The sequence below is a fragment of the Rhinoderma darwinii genome, chromosome 2 (assembly GCF_050947455.1).
Source record: "Rhinoderma darwinii isolate aRhiDar2 chromosome 2, aRhiDar2.hap1, whole genome shotgun sequence".
Lineage (NCBI taxonomy): Eukaryota > Metazoa > Chordata > Amphibia > Anura > Rhinodermatidae > Rhinoderma > Rhinoderma darwinii.
This window is the reverse complement of record NC_134688.1, coordinates 189,174,122-189,197,354: the sequence shown is the minus strand read 5'-3', so window position 1 is coordinate 189,197,354 and position 23,233 is coordinate 189,174,122. Positions and strand designations below refer to the sequence as shown.

Here is a 23,233-nt window from a genome sequence, read left to right as displayed (position 1 = left end):
CGGTGTCACGATCTTGTGCCAGGACAACCTGGAGAAGACGCAAGACGGATCAGACCAGACACAGTGATTAATAGTATTACATCCCAGTTACTCAGAAATTATGTACTTCTCCAGCTGATTATTTGTTTTGGTTGGGACATTGATGATCTCTGAGTATCATGAATATGTACTGGTCACTTACCTTTCCATAGCCTCCCTTTCCAAGCTCTCTTAGGAAATGGAGATCCTCAGGGTCAATAGATGACTTTGTGATGATACGTCCAGAGGATTGGGAAAGGCTTTCTCCTTCTGGCATGTCCCAGATGTTTGAGCACTCTGCTGGCATGTCCCAGATATTTGAGCCCTCGGCTGGCATGTCCCAGATATTTGACCCCTCTGCAGGCATGTCCCAGATGTTAGAGCGCTTGGCTGGCATATCGAAGATGTTAGAATGCTCGGTTGATAGGTCCCAGATATTAGAGCCTTTGGCTGCCATGAGCCAGCTGTTAGGGCATGGCTTAAGGCTTTCACCTACTGAGGTTATAAACACATTATTAACTCCTTAATACCACTGGTATTTTAAATCTTAAAGGGGTATTCCCAGAATCAATAATTATCACCTTTCCACAGGATAGGTAATAATTGTCTAATGGCTGGGGGCCTCACCACCAGGACCCACAATGATCGCAAGTACAGGGATCCTAAACCCCCTGTACCTCGTAACCCGAACCCCCTGTACCTCGTAACTGCTTGACCACAGTGAGGAGGACATTAAATTAAACGTCAGTCGAGCGTGCACGCAGCCGCTCCATTTTCATCAGTCCCATAGACATTGATAAGAGCAGCGGGCGCATGCTTGACTGCTACTCCATTCAAATCCCTCCTCACTGCAGGGGTATGCAGTGAAGAGAATCAAGGGGTTCGGGATCACCTTTCTCACAATCGGTGGAGGTCCCAGCAGTGGATCCCCTAGCGATCAAACAATTATCACCTATCCTGTGGATAGGTCATAATTGTCGACTCTGGGAATGCCCCTTTAATGACGAGAGCAACACTCTAAAGGATTTTTTCTTATACACATGTATACAAGCTTGCTTTTTGTGGAATAAGTTGTATTTTTCAATAGCACCATTCTGGGTTACATATAACCTTTTGATTAACTTTTATTAACTCTTGCTGGGGGGAATAGAAAAAAACAACGCCATTGTTTATTTGCGTTATAAATTTTGCGTCGTTCTTTGCCTCGCTGCGCCTGCGCCATCCGCTGGACATAACTCTACGACCATTTGCGAGAAGGCACTGCTAAAATGGACGTACAGTTGCGTCCAAATGCGGGAAGGGATTAAATAAAATTTGAGGATAGTTAAAAAATATTATTGACCGAATGAAGAATAAAAAATAGTACAATGGAAAAGTGGAGTTAGGTATACTGGTAGTATATTCAAGAAAAATACTCTTTGCCTTGTCAAAAGTATACACCACTTACAAATCAGTATCATTTAGAAGAAAAAGGAAGGGTAAAGTATGGGGGAAAGTTAAGCAAGGCTAAAATATAACTTTTATTGCTTCAATTAAGATATCGCATGCCAGAGAAAAGAGAGTGTATGTAAAAAAATAAAAATAAAAAAAGGGCAAAAATATGGGCTATTTATTGTCTCTGCCCAGGGAAAAGTGGAGTTACCCTGATTGTATTTATTTATCTATATATGACTATGCAATGGGTGCAAAAGCTCTCTACAATAAGGCATACAATGTTCTCTATATATTAATAATATACAGAATTTGTGAAACTTAGGGGGAAGAGTTATATTTGTTTTTTTTATATCAGTTAAATCACATTATTATTACTGTATAGTTTAGAGAGTAAATAGTGATTGGATACTATAGAAGTGATAAATGTGTTCAGGAATGAAAAATATACATGGAATATCAGTGATGAACAAGTATTTGTAGGAGCAATGCCTCAGTTCTATTCAAGTCAGACAGTAAAAAAAGAAACAGGATAGAGGCGAGAAAACCCAGATTGTAGACAATAGATTGTAATCTTGACACCCATAGAACATAGGATTAAAATGTAGGTGCAAATTATCTACATTTAAAATAAAATATTGAAATAAATCCCTATCCCATATATTATACGTCATGCTATGATACAGAACATTGACACTACAACCCCCATCATCCACCTACAGGATAATATTGCCCTGTTCCCATCTTACCTGGTGCATTGGCTGGAGAAACCATGCAGTTGTGTTGCTTAGATTGTCTGGATGCGGTGTTGATAGTTGATGGCCTGGACCATTTTGCACCATTTCCGTCCTCCACTGGGCTCAGATATCTGAGTCTCCTCCTACTCTGGAGAACCCAGTCTCTGTTGTTCTTAATCCTCTTCTGGGTTTCCACTCTTTGGAGGTTTGGACTCTCAGAGCTTTCAGATCTGGGGTAAGTGATGCGTTTTGGTGTTTCATGGAGATCCTCTTCTGATTCTAAGTCTGCGCTGTTAATATTTCTGCGTTGTTTCAGAATTTTCTCCTTGTTGATCCTCCGTCTTGCAGGGACCTGTTCTCTCATGTTATTTCTGGTGTTGAGAATGGTCTTCTGCAGTTGTTCATAGGCAGAGGTTGCAGAGTCAGACACTTTGAGGTTCTCCATCTTCCTCTTCTCGGTGAGGATTGCATCTCTCTTGATCTTTCTTCCTCTTTTCAGATCTTTTCTATTGGACACCACTTCTGAGGTGTCCATATCCATATCCAGTGGTTTCTGATTACCTTGTCCAACAGTGAACAAAGGTTCCGGATCTTCCACGATCCCTCTCCTCCTTCCAAGAATCCTTTCCTTTAGGATTCTTCTCCTTTCATTTTTTGAAGTCATTGTAGTTTTATAATGGCTTCGTTTATCACGAAACACAGAGCGAAACACCTCTCCTATAAGAGGGTCGCAGGAAGTAGTGATTTTTACCTAGTGGTTTGACCAGGATATGGAATGTGATGAAGTCATCACATCACTTATGACATATTTCTTGGTGACTGTGGTATCACAGTCCGGGAGTTCTACAAGGGCCTAGACATATCTCTGGTTGTGATGTCACATTTCTTTACATAGGAGCACAATTTAGATAGGCACTAACTTTTCAGACAACTTGTTCTCATTTGATAGCAGCAGTAATAAGCATCAAAAGAGTAAATCACATTATATTAAAGCGTAGAAGACCCTTCAAAATTCTGTGTAAAGTACTGGCCACTAGAGGTCTCACTTCCTCCTATTCTGCCATCTACCGCTGGTTGTGAAGGAAATTCTATGTCTATCAGCATATTTTTGATTCGTCCAGCGTAGATATTGATTGTAATTAGCACAGTTGTGTTGTTTGTGATGGCTTGTCATCCAGCTTTCCTATATGTAATGCTATATCACCCAGCTTTCCTATATGAAATTCTGTCACCCAGCTTTCCTATATGTAATACTATGTCACCCAGCTTTCCTAAATGTAATGCTATGTCACCCAGCTTTCATATATATAATGCCTTATCACCCAGCTTTCCTATATGTAATGCTATCTCACCCAGCTTTCCTATATGTAATGCTATGTCACCCAGCTTTCCTATATGAAATTCTGTCACCCAGCTTTCCTATATGTAATGCTATGCCACCCAGCTTTCCTATATGTAATGCTATCTCACCCAGCTTTCCTATATATAATGCTATCTCACCCAGCTTTCCTATATGTAATTCTGTCACCCAGCTTTCCTATATGTAATGCTGTCACCCAGCTTTCCTATATGTAATGCATTGTCACCCAGCTTTCCTATATGTAATGCTATGTCACCCAGCTTTCCTAAATGTAATGCTATGTCACCCAGCTTTCATATATGTAATGCCTTATCACCCAGCTTTCCTATATGTAATGCTATGTCACCGAGCTTTCCTATACACTGCATTCCAAATTATTATGCAAATGTTATTTTTCGCTGATTTTCCTAAATAGTCGATGCAAATGACAGTCAGTATAATCTTCAAGCCATCAACCGTTGGAGTATAATGCAAATTTTATTGAACAAATCTCCTAATGATAACAGATTTTTTTTTAGAAGTAAAAAAACTCAAAATGCACTGTTTCAAATTATTATGCACAACAGAGATCAAAACATTTTAAAGGTTGTAAAGAGAACTAAAATGGTAATTTGTTGAATTTGCAGCATCAGGAGGTCATATTTACAGAAATCAAAAGCTCTTTCAATCAAAAAAAAAATTAACAGGCTAAGTTACATGTTAACATAGGACCCCTTCCTTGATATCACCTTCACAATTCTTGCATCCATTGAATTTGTGAGTATTTGGACAGTTTCTGCTTGAATATCTTTGCAGGATGTCAGAATAACCTCCCAGAGCTTATGTTTTGATGTGAACTGCCTCCCACCCTCATAGATATTTTGCTTGAGGATGCTCCAAAGGTTCTCAATAGGGTTGAGGTCAGGGGAACATGGGGGCTACACCATGACTTTCTCTCCTTTTATGCCCATAGCACCCAATGACACAGAGGTATTCTTTGCAGCATGAGATGGTGCATTGTCATGCATGAAGATAATTTTGCTACGTAAGGCACGGTTCTTCTTTTTGTACCACGGAAGAAAGTGGTCAGTCATAAACTTTACGTACTTTGCAGAGGTCATTTTCACACCGTCAGGGACCCTAAAGGGGCCTACCAGCTCTCTCCCCATGATTGCAGCCCAAAACATGATTCCATCCATCTGGACCATCCAGGGTTGCACGGCCCTCATCAGTAAACAACACAGTTTGAAAATTAGTCTTCATGTATTTCTGAGCCCACTGCAACCGTTTCTGCTTGTGAGCATTGTTTAGGGGTGGCCGAATAATAGCTTTATGCACACTTGCAAACCTCTGGAGGATCCTACACCTTCAGGTTTGCGGGACTCTAGAGGCACCAGCGGCTTCAAATACCTGTTTGCTGCTTTGCAATGGCATTTTAGCAGCTGCTCTCCTAATCCTATTAATTTGTCTGGCAGAAACCTTCCTCATTATGCGTTTATCTGAACGAACCTGTCTGTGCTCTGAATCAGCCACAAATCTTTTCACAATACGATGATCACGCTTATGTTTTCTTGAAATATCCAATGTTTTCATACCTTGTCCAAGGTATTGCACTATTTTACGCTTTTCGGCAGCAGAGAAATCCTTTTTCTTTCCCATATTGCTTGAAACCTGTGGCCTGCTTACTAATGTGGAACGTCCTTCTTAAGTAGTTTTCCTTTGATTGGGCACACCTGGCAAACTAATTATCACAGGTGTCTGAGATTGATTACAATGATCCAAAGAGCCCTAAGACACAATAACATTCATGAGTTTAATTGAAAAACTAAAAATTAAATGTTTATGACACTTAAATCCAATGTGCATAATAATTTGGAACACTGTGTATATATTAGTACCACAACTAAGCTCAGTGTCATGTCCATAGCTGCAGGCCGTCAAGTTCACTCACCTCCTGATGGCCGCAGCCATGGGTCGGCGAGCGCTGACCCCAGTCTCCTCCTCAGGAGACGCCAGCGCTCACTTCCACTCACCTCGGCCGGGTCCCGTAGTACCGGACTTTAATGCTAAATTAGTCCATGAGCCCCCTGGACTATAAGAAGGGCCCAGCCCCTTCCTGCAGTGCCTGAGCGTTGTTTGTAATTTTCTAGTTTGTCTAAGCAAATGGTCTCCCGGTGTTTTCCAGTTCCCAGTGTATCCTGTATCCCGTGCTATCCTGGTCAAGTGCCATGTTGTGCTGTGGTCATGCTGTGCTGTATTCCATGTCTGTCCTGCTAATCCACGCCTGATGTCTACCCGCTGCCTAGCCCCAGCCGAGCCTGCCTTGCTACTGTCCGAGCTGCCACAGGTACCCCATACAAACTGTAGACTTTGACCTGCGCCCTTTTGGCCAGCTGCCATACCGCCAAGGCGGTATGGCCCAGTGGGTTCACGAACCCTACGTGACAGTACGCTCAGGCCATGGACCCGGCTGGTCGATCCAAGACCAGGATGACGTCACAAGAGATGCGGACAGATATGCTGGACCTCCGGTCTCGACAGGATCAGCTCCTCCAGGCCTTGAACATTCTCGCACGTCGGCAGGAAGCAAGAGCTGCCGTTCCTCCTACTACACCTCCTGACAGCACTGATCCTCAGACTACACCTCCTGGCAGTGTTGATTCTCGTTTTTCTTTGCCACTTCCTGATCCGTAAAACCTATATCCTATATCCCATATCGTTACACTCCCTCCTTTATCGCTGGTTTTGGCAGCATGGGCGATACGTCCGTGGCTTCCACTGCGCCTGCGTGTTCTTCTTGATGCGGTCGATGATGGTTCCGGGTTGTCAGCTGACGGCCGGGAGTCACATGGACAGGCGTCACGAATTCGGGGGACGCATGTGATTGGCTGGTTCGGGTAGCGCTGCCGAGAACAGGGGGTGGAGCTAGGTGTTTAAAGCAACTCATAGCCCCGTTACGAAGCATGCCGCGGACATCAATGCGAGCATCCTTCCGTGATGTACAGCAGAATACCTGCTGCTGGAAATATATATCGCTGGCAATCGGACCAGAGTGACCAAGACACAGACCCCTGAGGATAAGTATTTGAAACGCGTAGGGTCTTTTTGATTTAGGAATTTTTTGCATAGGGAACGATAGCATTGTGTTATACCCAGCACTGGGAGTTTCCGGTGTGTAAATCTCGGACTCTGGTGTGTACCTGGGATTCAAACTATTGTTGTGCCCAATATTAATGCTGATCCCGAATGTATATCTGCAAAAACACTGTGCTATGTTCATGAAACTTAACAGTGTTCAATGTTTAATACGTTTTTAATACACACGGTGGGGCTTTTCACAGTGGTGATTTACCCCTGTTTTTAGTGAGTTACAAATAAAAGGTATTTTTTACTCTATTGTCACTTCAGTGAATTTACTGAAATTCCTATATTGTGGGAGCACAATTATATTTATCCAAATTAATACAGTGAATTCTATAATTTAATACAGTTCATTATACAATACATATCTGGGTATGGCAGCTTTTGCACTCTCCGATTTAAATACAGAAGGTTGGATAAGTGAAGCCAAAAGTGTTTTTTCTGAATGTGAACTGGTGTATACAGCGCAGGGTGCGTCCCTTAAATCTACCTTCAAGAACCTAACTAGATTACACAAGGATTACACAAGGAGCTGGAGATAAAATAGTCCCCAGAGGCCTGAGAATCCCTATTGTCCCAGCCTCCAGATTAAAAACAACTAACATAAAAGAGAGGTGGGAACAGGAGATTACAGGGAGCTCACTGAGATTTATGCAAATTTTAGTTGAGGAAGAAAAAGTCCAGTTTGATCACATCAGTGTCGAGCTTAAAGGCATTGTGTTGCCAGAAAAACATGTTTGTTTTTTTTTAATTAAACATTTAGTGTGTGGGTGATTAAACATTGTTCAAATTTTTTTTATTTTTTTCACGAGTCAGGAAATATTATAAATTAATTCTAATTTATAATACTACCCATTTTTGGTCACTAGATGGAGCTATTCCCAAAATTGCAGCATTGCAACATTGGGTTAAAAGCCCTCGCTCTAGTGAGCTCTCAGCATCCCCCACTCCTTTATCCTGGCTAGTGCCGGGATAAACGAGGGGTTTGAACGGTGTAACCTCCTACACTGTGTGTCGCCATTTTTTGAGCTAACACACAGTGTAGTAGGTTTACATACAGTAGTAAACACACACAAACACGAACATACATTGAAATCTCTTACCTGCTCCTGCCGCCGCGGCTCCCTCCGGCCCGTCCGCTCCGTTTGCTGCCGCTGGTCCAAGTGCACAAATCCGGAAGCCGCGACCGGAAGTAGTAATATTACTGTCCGGCCGCGACTTCCGGTCCACAGGAAAATGGCGCCGGACGGCGCCAATTTCGAATTGGACTGTGTGGGAGCGGCGCATGCGCAGTTCCCACACAGACGCCGTACACGGAAGTCAATGGGACGGGAGCCGTTCGCAGTCCCTATGGGACTGTGGCTGCCGTATTCCATGTCTGTATGTGTCGTTAATCGACACAGACAGAAATGGAACAAAAAATGGCAGCCCCCATAGGGAAGAAAAAGTGTAAAAATAAGAAAAAGTAAAACACAAACACACAAATGAATATAAACGTTTTTAATAAAGCACTAACATCTTTAACATATAAAAAAATAATTTGTGATGACACTGTTCCTTTAAGAGAGAAATCGAGACGGTTAAGCCTCTGGTTGATACCCCTGGGTTTGAGAAGAAAGATAAAACCCTACAACAAACTCTAGAAAGGTTCACTAGTCATCTAAAAGAGCGTAAGCACTTCCAGTTCCAAAGAGATCTACAGGAATTTAGGGAGAAGAAAGCTTACGACTTTGTTAACGATCAACAACAGCAGCACCAACAGCTAAATAGGGTACCAAGAGAATCTGATCCATCTACATCAGAGAGTGAAACAACAGACTCTGAAAGAGTGGGCCCTTTCTTTGGAACTGGTGGTGGGAGACAGAAATTTAGGGGAGGGGCCAGAGGTAGGAATAGAGGCCGGGCAAGAGCTTCATCCAACACTGGGAGTAATTTTTTATCCAACAATCCACCCATTTCCCGCTACATGTTGAGGGGACAAAAGGATTAGTAAAGGGAAAAGGTACAGATAGGCTATAAATCATTAACCTGTCTGAATATAATCTGAGCGCTTCTGAGACCATGTTACTAGAGAAAGGACTTTCATTTGTCCCCACGGTGAAGTTTGATTCATTCACTTGGATAAAAGACTTGAATTTGTTCGCTCGAAAGCTTAAATGGATAAAATTTTTCAAACATCATAATAGAAAAAAATGTATAGAAATGGGGGTGGAAGAATCGGATTTGGAAGGCCTTGAGGCCTTGGAGGGGTTACTTGAGGAATCTGATAGAACCCCAGGTTTAGGCCCTTTCACCAATCTCAAAATGAAGAGTAGAAAACTGCCACCAATAGGAAACTTCACCAATGTGGATTTATTTGTAGACATGGTGGGAGACGAGATACAAGGTTTGAGTCAGGATATGAGGGGTATTGACAACAATTTGTCTTGGTCTGAACGGTTAGCTCTGACCACCTTGGAGAAAAAACAAAATATTGTTTTAAAAGCATCTGACAAAGGTGGTAACATCGTAGTTATGAGCAGGGAAGACTACAAGAAAATTTGTGAGGACATTTTACTCAATCCTGACTGTTACACCATCTTAAAAGACAATCCCACAGCACGGTTCAAAAAGGAGCTTTTGGGCATTCTGAGTGATGCCAAGAGCAGATACCTGATCAGTGCTAGTGAGTTTGGTTTTTTGTATCCACAGTTTCCCATCATGGCATGTTTCTATAGCCTGTCCAAAATCCACAAAGGGTATCCCCCCTTACGTGGCAGACCGATTGTTTCAGGCATCAACAATTTAACACAGAACGTGAGTACATATATAGATCAGGTGCTGCGTCCGTTTGTACTGGGTCTCACATCATATGTACGTGACACCATGGATGTTCTGAAACAAATTGAAGATATTACTTTGGAGCATAACACACTATTGGCTAGCTTGGATGTAGAGGCGTTATACTCGTCTATTCCACATAAACTTGGTTGTGAGGCGGTAGAGTACTTCCTTAGATCCAGAGGTACTCAGTTTGTGGCCCATAACCAATTGGTATTACAGTTATTACATTTTGTTTTGGAAAAAGATATATTTATCTTCGAAGACACGATCTTTCACCAGCAATGCGGTACAGCTATGGGGAGTCCCACTGCTCCCACCTATGCAAATTTATTTCTTGGCTGGTGGGAAGAGACAATTGTCTTTGGGGACAAGTTTGCCAAATGGACCTCATCAATAGGAATATGGATAAGATATATTGATGACGTGCTGTTGTTCTGGAACTCAACAGTTGAGGAGTTCAATAGTTTTGTAGCAGCCCTTAACAAAAATGATCTAGGGCTGAGGTTCACCAGCGAAATTAGTGATCAACAACTATCCTTTCTAGATCTGAAAATCACAAAAACAATCGAGGGCACAATTAGTACAAAAGTACACCGGAAGGAAACAGCAACCAACAGTTTCCTACAATGGAACAGCTGCCATCCCTATCCCCTCAAACGTGGTATTCCTAAAGGCCAGTTCATGAGAATACGCCGTAATTGTAGCTCCATGGATGATTTCGAGAGACAAGCACAGGAGCTCAAAAATAGATTGAAGGATAGAGGTTTTCCCATGGGAGTAGTTAGAAAGGCCTACGAGGGAGCGAGAGATGCGGATAGGCAGAGTCTTCTTGTCCCTAAAAAACGTAAAGAAGAAAAAGTTACGAGACTCATAGGCACTTATGACTCTAAACAGGGTGAAATTATGCAAATCCTCAAAAGGTACTGGCGTATCCTTAGCACTGACACAGACTTAGCAGATCAGATCACATCATGGCCTTCAGTCACGTTTAGGAGAGGGAAAAACATTAGGGATAGAGTTATGCATAGCTGTTTTGACCCTATCACATCAAAGGGCACATGGTTGGATAGACAAATACCAGGCACATATAGATGCGGTAGCTGTAAGGCTTGTGACTTCATCCTAAGGGGAAACAAGTTCAGGAGTGTCGTCACAAAAGAGGAGTACGACATTTGTGATTTTGTCAATTGCAAAACAGCAGGGGTGGTTTATCTGATCACATGCCCATGCCCCTTAAAGTATGTGGGCAAAACGATGCGACAATTTCGGCGCCGGATAAGGGAGCATGTCGGTGATATTGTCCATACAAGGGATACTCCGATATCTAAACCTGTACATGCCAAACACCAGGGTCATGCAGAATGTTTAAAGTTTCAAGCAATTGAACTTATAAGACCTCCCAAACGGGGAGGCGATTGGGACAATCTCATTCTACGCAAAGATGCCCAATGGATTTACAGATTGGCATGTACACAACCAGCGGGTTTAAATGAACAGACAGACTATACGTGCTTTATATGAACATACATTTATATCATCCATTATCGGGCAGCCAAGTCCATATGGCTGTTTTTCTTCGTAAGGTGGCTTTCAAGCGAATTGATATGGCCAGTGGGTCAGCTTGTGTGTAATCAATACTTTACAATGTGAGGGACATCGCACTTATCCTTTCAATATGTACTTACAGTGGAAGATTTGTTTTTAAAGGCAGTCTTTTTGCGGTTTGGAACTGATCCGTAAAACCTATATCCTATATCCCATATCGTTACACTCCCTCCTTTATCGCTGGTTTTGGCAGCATGGGCGATACGTCCGTGGCTTCCACTGCGCCTGCGTGTTCTTCTTGATGCGGTCGATGATGGTTCCGGGTTGTTAGCTGACGGCCGGGAGTCACATGGACAGGCGTCACGAATTCGGGGGACGCATGTGATTGGCTGGTTCGGGTAGCGCTGCCGAGAACAGGGGGTGGAGCTAGGTGTTTAAAGCAACTCATAGCCCCGTTACGAAGCATGCCGCGGATATCAATGCGAGCATCCTTCCGTGATGTACAGCAGAATACCTGCTGCTGGAAATATATATCGCTGGCAATCGGGCCAGAGTGACCAAGACACAGACCCCTGAGGATAAGTATTTGAAACGCGTAGGGTCTTTTTGATTTAGGGATTTTTTGCATAGGGAACGATAGCATTGTGTTATACCCAGCACTGGGAGTTTCCGGTGTGTCAATCTCGGACTCTGGTGTGTACCTGGGATTCAAACTATTGTTGTGCCCAATATTAATGCTGATCCCGAATGTATATCTGCAAAAACACTGTGCTATGTTCATGAAACTTAACAGTGTTCAATGTTTAATACGTTTTTAATACACACGGTGGGGCTTTTCACAGTGGTGATTTACCCCTCTTTTTAGTGAGTTACAAATAAAAGGTATTTTTTACTCTATTGTCACTTCAGTGAATTTACTGAAATTCCTATATTGTGGGAGCACAATTATATTTATCCAAATTAATACAGTGAATTCCACTTCCTGACCGCTATGATGAAGACGCAGGTACCTGTCATGGATTTTTGAACCAGTGCCAGATCCACTTCAGCCTGTATCCTAGGGCATTTTCGTCTGATGGCGCAAGGGTCGCTTTCATCATCTCTCTTCTTACTGGCCTTGCATGGGTGAACCCTATCTGGGAGAGACAAGGACCAGAGACCCGTGACTTCCAGGGGTTCCTCCGGACATTTTGCACGGTGTTTGAGGAGCCTGGACGAGTCTCCTCTGCAGCGGCTTCCTTGCTGAACCTACGCCAAGGAGACATCTCTGTGGGCAAGAACTGTTGTAGAACAATGAGGCCCTGCCATCTACCCTGGATGACCTCATCATTCTAGTTATTTTCTTCTCCCTCCGGTCCAGACCTCTATGATGGATTTCTCCTGGCCACAAAAAAAATTCTGCAGTTTTCCGCTCAGATGTCTTCAGCTTCTCAATTTAAAAAAATTTCTGCACCTATAAACGAAGTTAAAATTCTCAACACCTCTAAATATAATAAAGCACCATACACTGCACCTCTAACTATAATAGCGTCATACACTGTGTTCCTGATTATAATAGTACCATACACTGTGTCCCACACACACACACACACACACACACACACACACCGTGACCCCTGTAGATAGTGCCCCCCTAGAAGCTCTGTACATAGTGCCCTACATAGATCAAAGTTCTTTATTTACAAAAACTGTATATGATTTTAAAATAGATAACATTCTTCCTAAATAAAATGTAGGCTATTTCCATTTACTCAATTATTGAGATTATTTGTTCTATAAAATATTCAATTCCACATGCTCAAAAAGGGAAATCCTAAATGGGAATATAATTAGTATATGCCACCAGCACTTCTGCAGAACAGCGTGGAGAACAGAAACACAGAAATCCAGAGTCAGTCAAAATGATCTTTTGCTATGTCATGGTTACATGAATCTCCATTAGTGAAGCCTGTGATCTCAGACCACCACTGATTTTTAGAATGAAGACTCTATGGAGCGCTTTCACCTCTTTAGCACTACAAATCTTAAACAACATTTTAAGCGCACTCCATTGATTTGAATGGTCCTTTGCTTAGAATGTTGTCCCCAATAACATCTCTAAGTCCGGGCTCCCACGGGTCGGATACGCTGTGTAGAAATTGCGCAGCGTATCCAACCTGGAACACACAGCACCTTCCGTCCGAAAAAAACGCACATTACAGATTTCAAACTGAATTTTCAATGCGGAAAGCAGCGCTGGAGAAAAGAAAAATTGTTCATAATTACCCCCTCCCTTTCTTCTGTGCGTAGTCTTTTTTCCTAAGGTAACGTTGCAGGCCATGTGACACTGTACGCCTGTGATTGGCTTCAGCAGTCACATTGGATAAAACGGTACCCCAGGAGGCCGGACTGCAGGAAGAGGCTGGGAGTTCTGGGTAAAGTTCCTGAGTTGCGATTTTTGCAGCGAAATGGCTGTGATTCCGACGCAAAAGTCGCAACACAATGGCTTTCTGTTGCGGGTTTTGCATCCCATTGAATTCAGTGGGGGAAACCCGCAACTGAAAAGCAACGAAAACACAGCATAAATTCACACGCTGTGGATTTAAATTCCACACCACAGGTCACTTCATTAACGTTTATGCTGCGTTTTTTTTCTGCATCATCGGCCTGAGATTTTCTAAATATAATACACTTTGCTGCTACTGTAAATGCTGTGGAATATCCACACAGAATTCCATTGCAGAAATTCTGCTGCGTTTACGCTACATGAGAACCTGGCCTAAATGAATTACAAGATTTCTAATAACAGGATTTTATAATCTGTGCTAAAGGAATTAAATACTTCTACAAAAAAATTTCATGCTGAAAAAAAAGTGGTGATCTAAGGGCCTGTTCACATCACCATTGCCCTTCTGTTGAGGGGTTCCGTTGGAGGTTTCCGTCGGGTTAACCCCTCAATGGAAAGGCAAATGGAAACCTAAGCTTCCGTTTCCCTCATCATTGATATCAATGGTGATGGAAACCTAGCTAATGGTTTCCATCTGTCACCGTTGTGACAGGGTTCCGTTGTTCTTGACGGAACCAATAGCACAGTCGACTGTTGGCTTTTGAGGCAGAAAAATCGAATGTGGATTTAAAGGCAAAATGTTGTTTTTTTTGTGTTTTTTTCAAGCTGGTTTTAAAAATGTTGAAGTGGAATTGACTCGGATTTTGATATGCATTCTGATGCGTGTTTGAGATGTCATTTTTGAGGCTTTTTTGTAAAAACTGCCCTGACATTAAAGTACAGCTTTCGGTGGCCCCAAGTGGGGTTTTGGTGGGTGATTCTACCATGGTGAACAGGCGAGGGATAACTTCACGGACTACATCATGACTCTCGAAGGTGCTGTGCCCTGGCCATGTGCCTGCCTGAATGATGAGCAGCACAACGTGACTGATAGATCTCCACTCTTTTCTGCAGGTCTCCACACTTCCATGGACTGTAACCTGTATGGACTTACAGCCCTTTTTCACTTTTTGGCCTGTATAGACTTACTTCTATTGTGACTCAGGCCTACTCACACGCCCCCCCGCCCGTTAAAAAAAAGTTGGCCAATAGGGTATCAAATAATTATTTATCCTATTTTCTTAACTCTAAACTGTATCTGTCTTTTTTCTACAACGTATGTTGTGTATAGATGGTAGACATTTAAAACATTAGGCTATGTTTGTTATACATTTTTTATTTAAATTATTTATTTTAAAGCCCCATTAATTCCTGGGTGCTGTACATATGAAAAAGAGTTTAAGAACAACATGAGACAATACAAACAAGTACAATAAACATGAACGTCAAGGGATTGTGCATGATTTGAAGAACATGATTGCTTTTTTGCAGAAAGAGAGCTACACCTGTCTACAGGTTGTGTGTAATATTGCAGCTCAGCCTCAATCATTTTAAAGAAGCTAAGCTGCAATACCAGACACAACCCATGGACAGATGTGGTGCTGTTCCTGAAAGAAAGCAGCCTTGTTCTTCTGATCATGGACAAACCCTTTAATGAATGACAGACTAGAACAGAAGGAGAGAGGACACTGTCCGCAAGGGATTTACAAACTACAAGGGAAGGGGAAGGAGACAGTAGATAAGGGTAGAAGCTGTACATCTGGTAGAGTAGTGGCACCAGAGTTATTGCAGGTTGTAAGCTTTTCTAAAGAGGTGGGCTCACAATCACAAGTTATTACCTATCCACAGGATAGGTGATAAAAGTATAATCCATAGGGGTTCCACTAGTGGGACTATCTCAGACCATAATAGCAGGGGTCCAATGTCCGTCGGTTGAAAGAAGCAATGGTTGTGCCCCTCCATTCAATTTTTATAGAAGTGAAAAAGATGAAGCCAAATACATCGCTAGGCTTTCTTCATCAGTACCATCGAGATTTAATGGAGCAGAACCATACAAGCCCGACAGTCCTTTCAAACAGGAGACATTCAGCCACTGTTATCATGATCAGAGAGGGTCCTGTGCATAGTTTATTACTTGTGATAGTGACAGGAACCCTTTAAGCACTATAGGCAGCTTGCATCAAATTTCCATCTGGTTGTTATTTACATAACCCTTATTTTTCAAAAGTGCAACTTGATTTTCCAAAAATATATATATCATTGGTCCCAGGACAACATTTTAAATATGATGGTGTATAAGGAGTAATAATACCTGGTGCCCTTCAGTTGTTCCTCTCTGTCGTGGATCCATGGCTTGGGGTCCCCCCTGTGATGTCCCAAAATGGCTTCAGCTCTTCTTAGACTATGAGTCTGTGACACTACCACTGTTCCCGGATTGGCCAGAGCTGTTGAATAGAGGGAGTGTCTTAGACTCAGTTTGAGAAGTGCTGCGGCTATTTTGAGACAACACAGAGGGGACCCTAAAACGGCAGATCCATGGCAGAGGGGGGCAACTAGAGAACACCAGGTAATATTAGTCCATATAACCCATCACATTTATCATTTTGTCCTGGGACCGGAGGGTCGCTTTAATCTTTTTTATCAGTTTGCAGATGAAGAGGTGTTTTTTTTCATAAAGGCCAGTTTTACTCAATCGTATTATAGGCGTATGTTTGAAGCTGTAATACGGCCAAGTGTCCAGGAGATTGCACGGGTCTTCTAAACCCTATAGCATTAACAGAGATCTATGTGGCCAGGACACTTGGCCATATGGGTAAATGCACCCGTAATACGCTGCTATGAAAATGTCAGTACACATTTGTTTGTGTGCAGCAGTACACTGAGTAACTCAGTGGCAGCACATGTATGGCCCTAGATCTAGATGTAATGACAGTTTCCCAAGGGCATATTATGGGTGTGTGCATTTATATTACGGTCAAGTGCACTGGTCAGACAGCGGGTCTGCTGACCCTAAGTTATAGCATTAATAGGGATCCATGTGCCCCTGACACTGGGCCATGGCTGTACGCACCAGCTTGTGTACAGCAGTACACTGAGTAGCTCAGCCGCAATAAAAGTAGTGTAAACCCAGTCCCATTTTCTGTGCAGTAACTGTAGCTGTTCCATTTCAATTGAAAATGTTTACTAGTACGTACCTACAGCAACATTTTCTTTAAAATGTGCAATCTTGTACTTGTGTGCATGCACATTGACTAAGATGTGAGCACTCTTACTGTATATCAACATTTACATTCTGAACAATAAATACATTTTCAAAACCACATCATCTAGTTAAAAGAAATATAAATGTTACTGTATAAAAGAAAAGTATGCCTTTTTTAAGTTATGTGCATGCGCATTGAGTATGATGCAACACATCAATATAACATCTACATGATGCACAACAGAAAGTAGTTTAAAAACATATCTGCTAGTTAAAAAAACAAAACATCTGAGACACTTTAATGACAATTACCTTGGAAATAAGTCCACCAACATTAATATTCGTTCTCCAGGTAAGCAATGTCTGCCATTTTGATGCTGCCACTCTCCTTCCCAGGTGGCAATATGGCTGCACTTTTGTTTCCATCCCTTTTTATGGTGTGTTTAATTTTTTTCAGGCCTAAAAATCAGGTATATTTAAGCGTGCAATTCTGCACAAAAACGTGTCAAACTCTTAAAAAAGAAAGGTGCCAGATCGTATTTGGCGTGATTTTTCTGCCTTCTATTCGTTTCAATGGAAAAACTTGACTCAGTTTCCTTGGAGGCACAAATAGGACAGAAGCCTCATGAGCCACAGGCTGAAAGAAGTCTTGTGAGGCACAAAGGGAACCCTGCGAAGCACAGAGGAGACAGAAGTCTTGAGAGCCAAATCATGAAATAATAAACTATGGGCAATTTTAAACAAAACTTTGATCTGGTCAGATATGATCCAATACTTATCTCACTTGCATGGATAGTTTGTGACAAGCAACTGATGTAGCTGGATACTATTGGAATATGATCTTTTATCAGCACTTGCGATTGTTGACAGAGCAGATTCAATGCTACCTGATGGTTGATAGGACTCAGGGTCCTCTGATGGCTAAAAGTACAAAGGACCTGCTGGAGTCTGACAGGACTATGGAGACTTCGGCAGGCTGGGACACCGGAGCCTTGGCGGGTACCAGCATAAAAGACTTGACCAGAGGATCCTCTTACATCATGGGTAGAGAGAAGAAATCCAGAAATCTCAGTATAAACTGTAGTCTTGAAAGTCTACATAGAATAAGCAGAAGCCAAATGGACCTTCTTTGAGGGTTGGCTGTCACAGAGTTTGCAGCACCTCCAGAGATGCTATTTTGGTATGGCATATTAGGTATTGGTCTAGGGTAGAGTACCCAGGATACGGCACAACAAGTCTTCAAAATAATGCAATTCTGCCCAAGTCTAACTAGGACTCAATTAAACCCACCACTACAGACTAATTTGCAGCTTTCGAGTTCGGTGGAATGTTCAGACAAAAATTAGGGAAGCCATGAAACACTGCAGGTCAATAAAATGGAACAGGTGCCATCCTGTAGCATATTATGCTCCCATAATAATGCAAGCCTCTTTCACTATCATGCAGTGTCAGCCACAGTACCCTTTATACAGTGCCAGTCACAGTCCACCTCCCAAATAGTGCAATCCGCAGTGCCCCCTATATAGTGCCATCAACAAATGACCCTATACATTGCCAGACTGATACAGTATCAACCAGTGCATCTCAAAGCGACTTTCCTATTGTTGCAATGACCTAATAAAAAGTGTTGCATTTCCTTCTTCTATGTAGTCTTTTTCCAATACTTTTGTGCACACTAAGGAAAACAAATAGGAAAACAAGTCTGAGAACTATTCTTTTATTGAGTTACGTGCCAGAACAGATGCAGGAATATATAGTTAGTGCTACTGCAAGCAGTACATTGTTTATTCCCTCTAGATGTAAGTATTCAACTTAATTAGAAAATTCCTTTATAAGAATTGATTGTGTGCTGGCACTAGATGATAGCGGACTAACAACTCTTATTTGGATTATAAGCATTTCATGTTTCTTTCAGAAAAGGTATTGAGGAAAAAGAAATACATCATAACCCACACATCCAGGAAAATATAATAATTAATTTTCAGATTAAATACTACTGTCAATTTTTTATTGTCATGAAATTGGATAAATTCTGTACCATTGTAGTTTAATAGTTAGCTTCAGGAAAATGTTTATAGTTAATAGTTATGGATCTCAGAGACTTTTAGTTAGAACTAAGGAGTACTAACATTCTGTGTGAGCACGCAGAAACTCCAAGTCACTGCAGATATATGAGCATCTTAATGTTAGAGATATATTATATTATAGGGATACAAAAGCTCTTATTATCAAAACAGACCAATGAGCTCGATACACTATGTTATCTCTTATATAATTTATATTCCATATGTTTATATTACCTTGCTGAATTACTGTACCTTGCTGAATTACTGTATGAAGATGAATTGCTATAGACACTGATTTTATTTTTATTTATTTCTTTGCAATGTATATATTTGGGAAATGTCCTCAAGAGCTGAAATCACAATATCGTCATGTGACGTAGTGTTAGTGATATTATTTGCTTTTATATTCCATATGCATTGTATTTATTTTGGGGTCCTCTATGATGTAACATTTGAAACTAATAAAACCTGTATATTAACAAGCCACTATGTTAAATCATAACGTATACATATTTTTATTAGGGGGGCTGTCCATGGTCATGTGGTGGATATAGGTGTATGGCTCATTACAGTATGAGTATTAAATAATAGACACTGAGAAAAAGGAGTCAAGCACTATAAATATTGAAAAATGAAAAAATATCAATTTTATTATACTCATATAAAAACTACACAGGATCTAAAGATAAAATCTATATATGGACCACATTAATAATAACAGTAGCACCACAATGGTTACAAAACATAAAGTGATTATGTTCATGATGCAAAATATATACTGTTAAGGGATAAGCATTACCGCAGATAAAAGTGCACACATATTAGCCACAGAAAACATATTAAATATCCAATTTACTAAGTAAATAACCAATGTATGATCATGGACAAAAAGGAGCTTAGCCCAAATGAGGTTATAGGAAGGTCAGTGACCTAATGGGATAGTAAGTAAGAAATGTCCATTGAAAAGATTGAAAAATAAAGATGAATAGTCAAAAACACAACCTTACCTATAGATATGAGAAGAAATCAAGTGGCCCAGATAGTAAGGAAGCGCCCCGACGGGCGTCTCGCCAGTACAGCTTTCTCATGTTTCTCATCAGTGTGCAGTATATTTTAACAACAGACAGCGCACTGACCCTTGCAATTCAATAAGCCTATTCACACATCTGCTTTTTTCACAGAGCATTGTCCGTTGCGAGAAACTTACAGCATGTTTTATTCTGGTTCATTTTTGTGGACTAGTTGGTTAAGAAATGCAGAAAAAAAAGTAGTGGAACCATAAATGGGTGGGTGAATTGAAATTGATGCAAACTTGTTTATAGTAGGCTCTGTTCACATCTGCTTAGGAGGCTCCGTTAGGGGCATTAGCCACAGATTCCATCGTTTTTGAAGGACCAAATAGCGCAGCATGCAGCACTATTTTGTCTAGCAAAATGATAAAAACCATGATGGAAACTCAACGAAACACATTAAAGTCAATGGATTCCGTCGGGCGCGGTTGGATTACGTCATGCAACAGATCAAGCACTTCCATTTTTCCCATTATTCTGTTCCAGTGACGGAACAGAATAATGAAAATCGTAGTGCAGATGTGGAGAGAGCCTCAACAGTTTTTTGATCAGTGGATTAAAAAAAACATACTGAAAAAAATGTACATCCACTAATGCCACAAACAGTGATCAATTAATACCCCCACTCCCAGTACTCAATTAATGCACATAATGCAGTGCTCCATTAATACTACCATACAGGTCTGCCATGCAGTGCTCAATAAATACAACAATATAGTTGTAACGTCTATGGCCAGGGGCCGTCTTTCAGACTTACCCTCTGACGGCCCCGGCCATGGACATCTGTCTTCGCCACGTCAGCTCCCTCCAGGGAGACGCCGGCACTCACTTCCGGGTCCTCGGACTGTTTCCCGCAGGGCACGCGCGCCTGCACGGCCTTAAAGGGCTAGTACGCGTCCAGCTTTCACCCATCAATAATTAGCCCAAATGGCTGCTGAACTGTAATAAGGGGCTCTGCCCACTTGTTCCTCGCCTGAGCGTTGTTGTTTACCTAAGTTTGTCTTGAAAATGGTCTCCCAGTGTTTCCTAGTTCCCAGTGTTACCCGTTCCTGCTGCCTGTACCCTGTATCCCATGCTATCGTACCTGCTGATAAAGTCAAGTCGTGTCCGAAACGGCATAAATTCTTCTAGGTACACTTGCAGAAAGTCATGATTAACTGTATGATTAACCAATTATACCAAACAGGTGATAATGATCATCATTTTCATATGTAGGTTGAAACACAGTCATTAACTGTAACAGAAACAGCTGTGTATGAGGCTTAACCCCTTAATTACAAGTCATGTACTAGTACGTGACAGCCGTTGAGGGAAAGTATGGAGTGGGCTTACGGGCTCAGCTCACTCCTTACTCAGCGGGTGACGGCTGTGCTATACAGCTGACACCTCACTGCAACAGGTGGAATCAAAGATAACTTTGATTCCGCTCATTTAACACCATAAATGCCGCGTTCAATCGCGACCGCGGCATTTAAATTGTTAAAATCAGGGGAGATGCCCCCTCAAACACGCCATCGCCCCCCCCCCCCCCACACGGCGCGATCGGCCGCTAACAATGGCTGTCATGGCAGCCTGGGGGCCAAATGAAGGCCCTCAGGTCTGCCATCTTTGTACTCTCTTGAAGCCCTGGAGACTGTCAGAATCACGATATACTGCAATATATGGTTCAAGTCCCCTAGGGAAAAATAAAAACAGTTAAATAAAGTCGTTAAAAGTTCAGAAAACTCCCCTTTTCCCATTTTTGCCCTAGAGCAATGTTAATAAAATAAATGTTAACATAACTGGTATCGCCGTGACCGTACAAGTCTGAACTAACACAATATTGTGTTGTGAACGCCGTAAAAAAAAATATATCTAAAACATGCAAACCGCTATTTTTTGGTCACCTTAGCTCTCCAAAAAAATGGAATAGAAAGTGATTAAAAAGTCGCATGTACCCTAAAATGGTATCGGTGAAAACCACAGCTCTCTCCACAAAATTTAAGCCATCACACCAGTTAATTGATCGAAAAATAAAAAGTTATGGCTCTCAGAATATGGCGACACAAAACATCTTTTTTTTTGTTAGCAAGTAGTTACATTTTTTTAAAAGTGGTAAAACATAAAACAAAACATATATAAATTTGTAATCGTATCAACCTGTAGAATAAGGTGAATATGTCGTTTTTACCGCCTGATGGATAACTTTTTTCAGCTTTCCAGTACATTATGCGGTACAATAAATGATGACATAAAAAACTACAACTTGTGCCACAAAAAAACAAGCCCTCATATGGCTATGTAGACAAACAAATAAAAAAGTTATGGCTTTTGGAAGGCGGGAATGAAAAAAAAAAACTGAAAAAACTCAAATTGGCCGTGTCCTTAAGGAGTTAAAACTGGGTGAGGAACAGCCAAACTCTGCTACAAAGGTGAGGTTGTAGAAGACAGTTTTATGTCACAGGTCCAGCATGGCAAGACTGAGCACAGCAACAGGACACAATGTAGTTATACTGCATCGGCAAGGTCTCTCCCAGGCAAAGATTTCAAAGCAGACTGGGGTTTAAAGATGTGGTGTTAAAGCTCTTTTGAAGAAGCACAAATAAACGGACAATGTTAAGGACCGTAGATGCAGTGGTCGGCCAAGGAAACTTAATGCAGCAGATCAAAGACACATCGTGCTTACTTCCCTTCAAAATCAGATGTCCAGCAATGCCATCAGCTCAGAACTGGCAGAAATCAGTGGGACCCAGGTACCCCCATCTACGGTTTGAAGAAGTCTGACCAGAAGTGTTCTTCATGGAAAAATTACGGCCATAAAAGCTATACCTTCGACATGGAAACAAGGCCAAGCGACTCAACTATGCACAAAAACATAGAAACTGGGGTGGCAGCAGGTGCTCTGGACTGGGTCAAAATGTGAAATATTTGGCTGTAAGAAAAGGCAGTTTGTTCGCCAAACGCCTGGATAGGTAAAATAATGAATGTCTGCAGGCAGCAGTGAGGCATGGTGGAGTTGGGGATTTGGTCAGGATTAATGGTGTCCTCAATGCTGAGAAATACAGGCAGATACTTATCTATCATGCAATAAGGCATCTGATTGGCTCCAAAAAAATAAATTTATTTTCAATAAAGTTTTTGTTGAGTTTAAAAGTCATAGAAAAACATAACAAGGAGCCTCTAACAGGAGGCAATTACACATGAAGACATTTTTCACACAACTTATAGTTAAGGAAAACAAAGTAACATTTGCAGGTGCAGATGATAATAAAGATCACATAGAAAATCCAACACAGTAGCATAAACAGAAAAGAGTATTCAATTGCATTGCATAAAGTTGACATTATATGATTAGTATGTCATGACCTCACTATCTGTATACAGTTAGAAGAGAATTGTACTGTTAAAGAAAGGATTACGGGAGAGAAATGGGTAAATTAATTAGTAGGATCAGTCCCCAAGAATACCTACCAGTCCCTCCACTGCATGACAAACTTTTCAAACACATGTGTCCTAA

The 23,233-nt window shown here is 41.5% G+C and overlaps 1 protein-coding gene across 2 annotated transcripts in view; it reads left to right on the top strand.

Annotated features, from left to right (window-relative positions):
- Nucleotides 1-23,233, top strand: part of AFF3 (ALF transcription elongation factor 3) — a 478,799-nt gene that overhangs the window by 226,462 nt on the left and 229,104 nt on the right. The gene's annotated exons all lie outside the window — the stretch shown is intronic.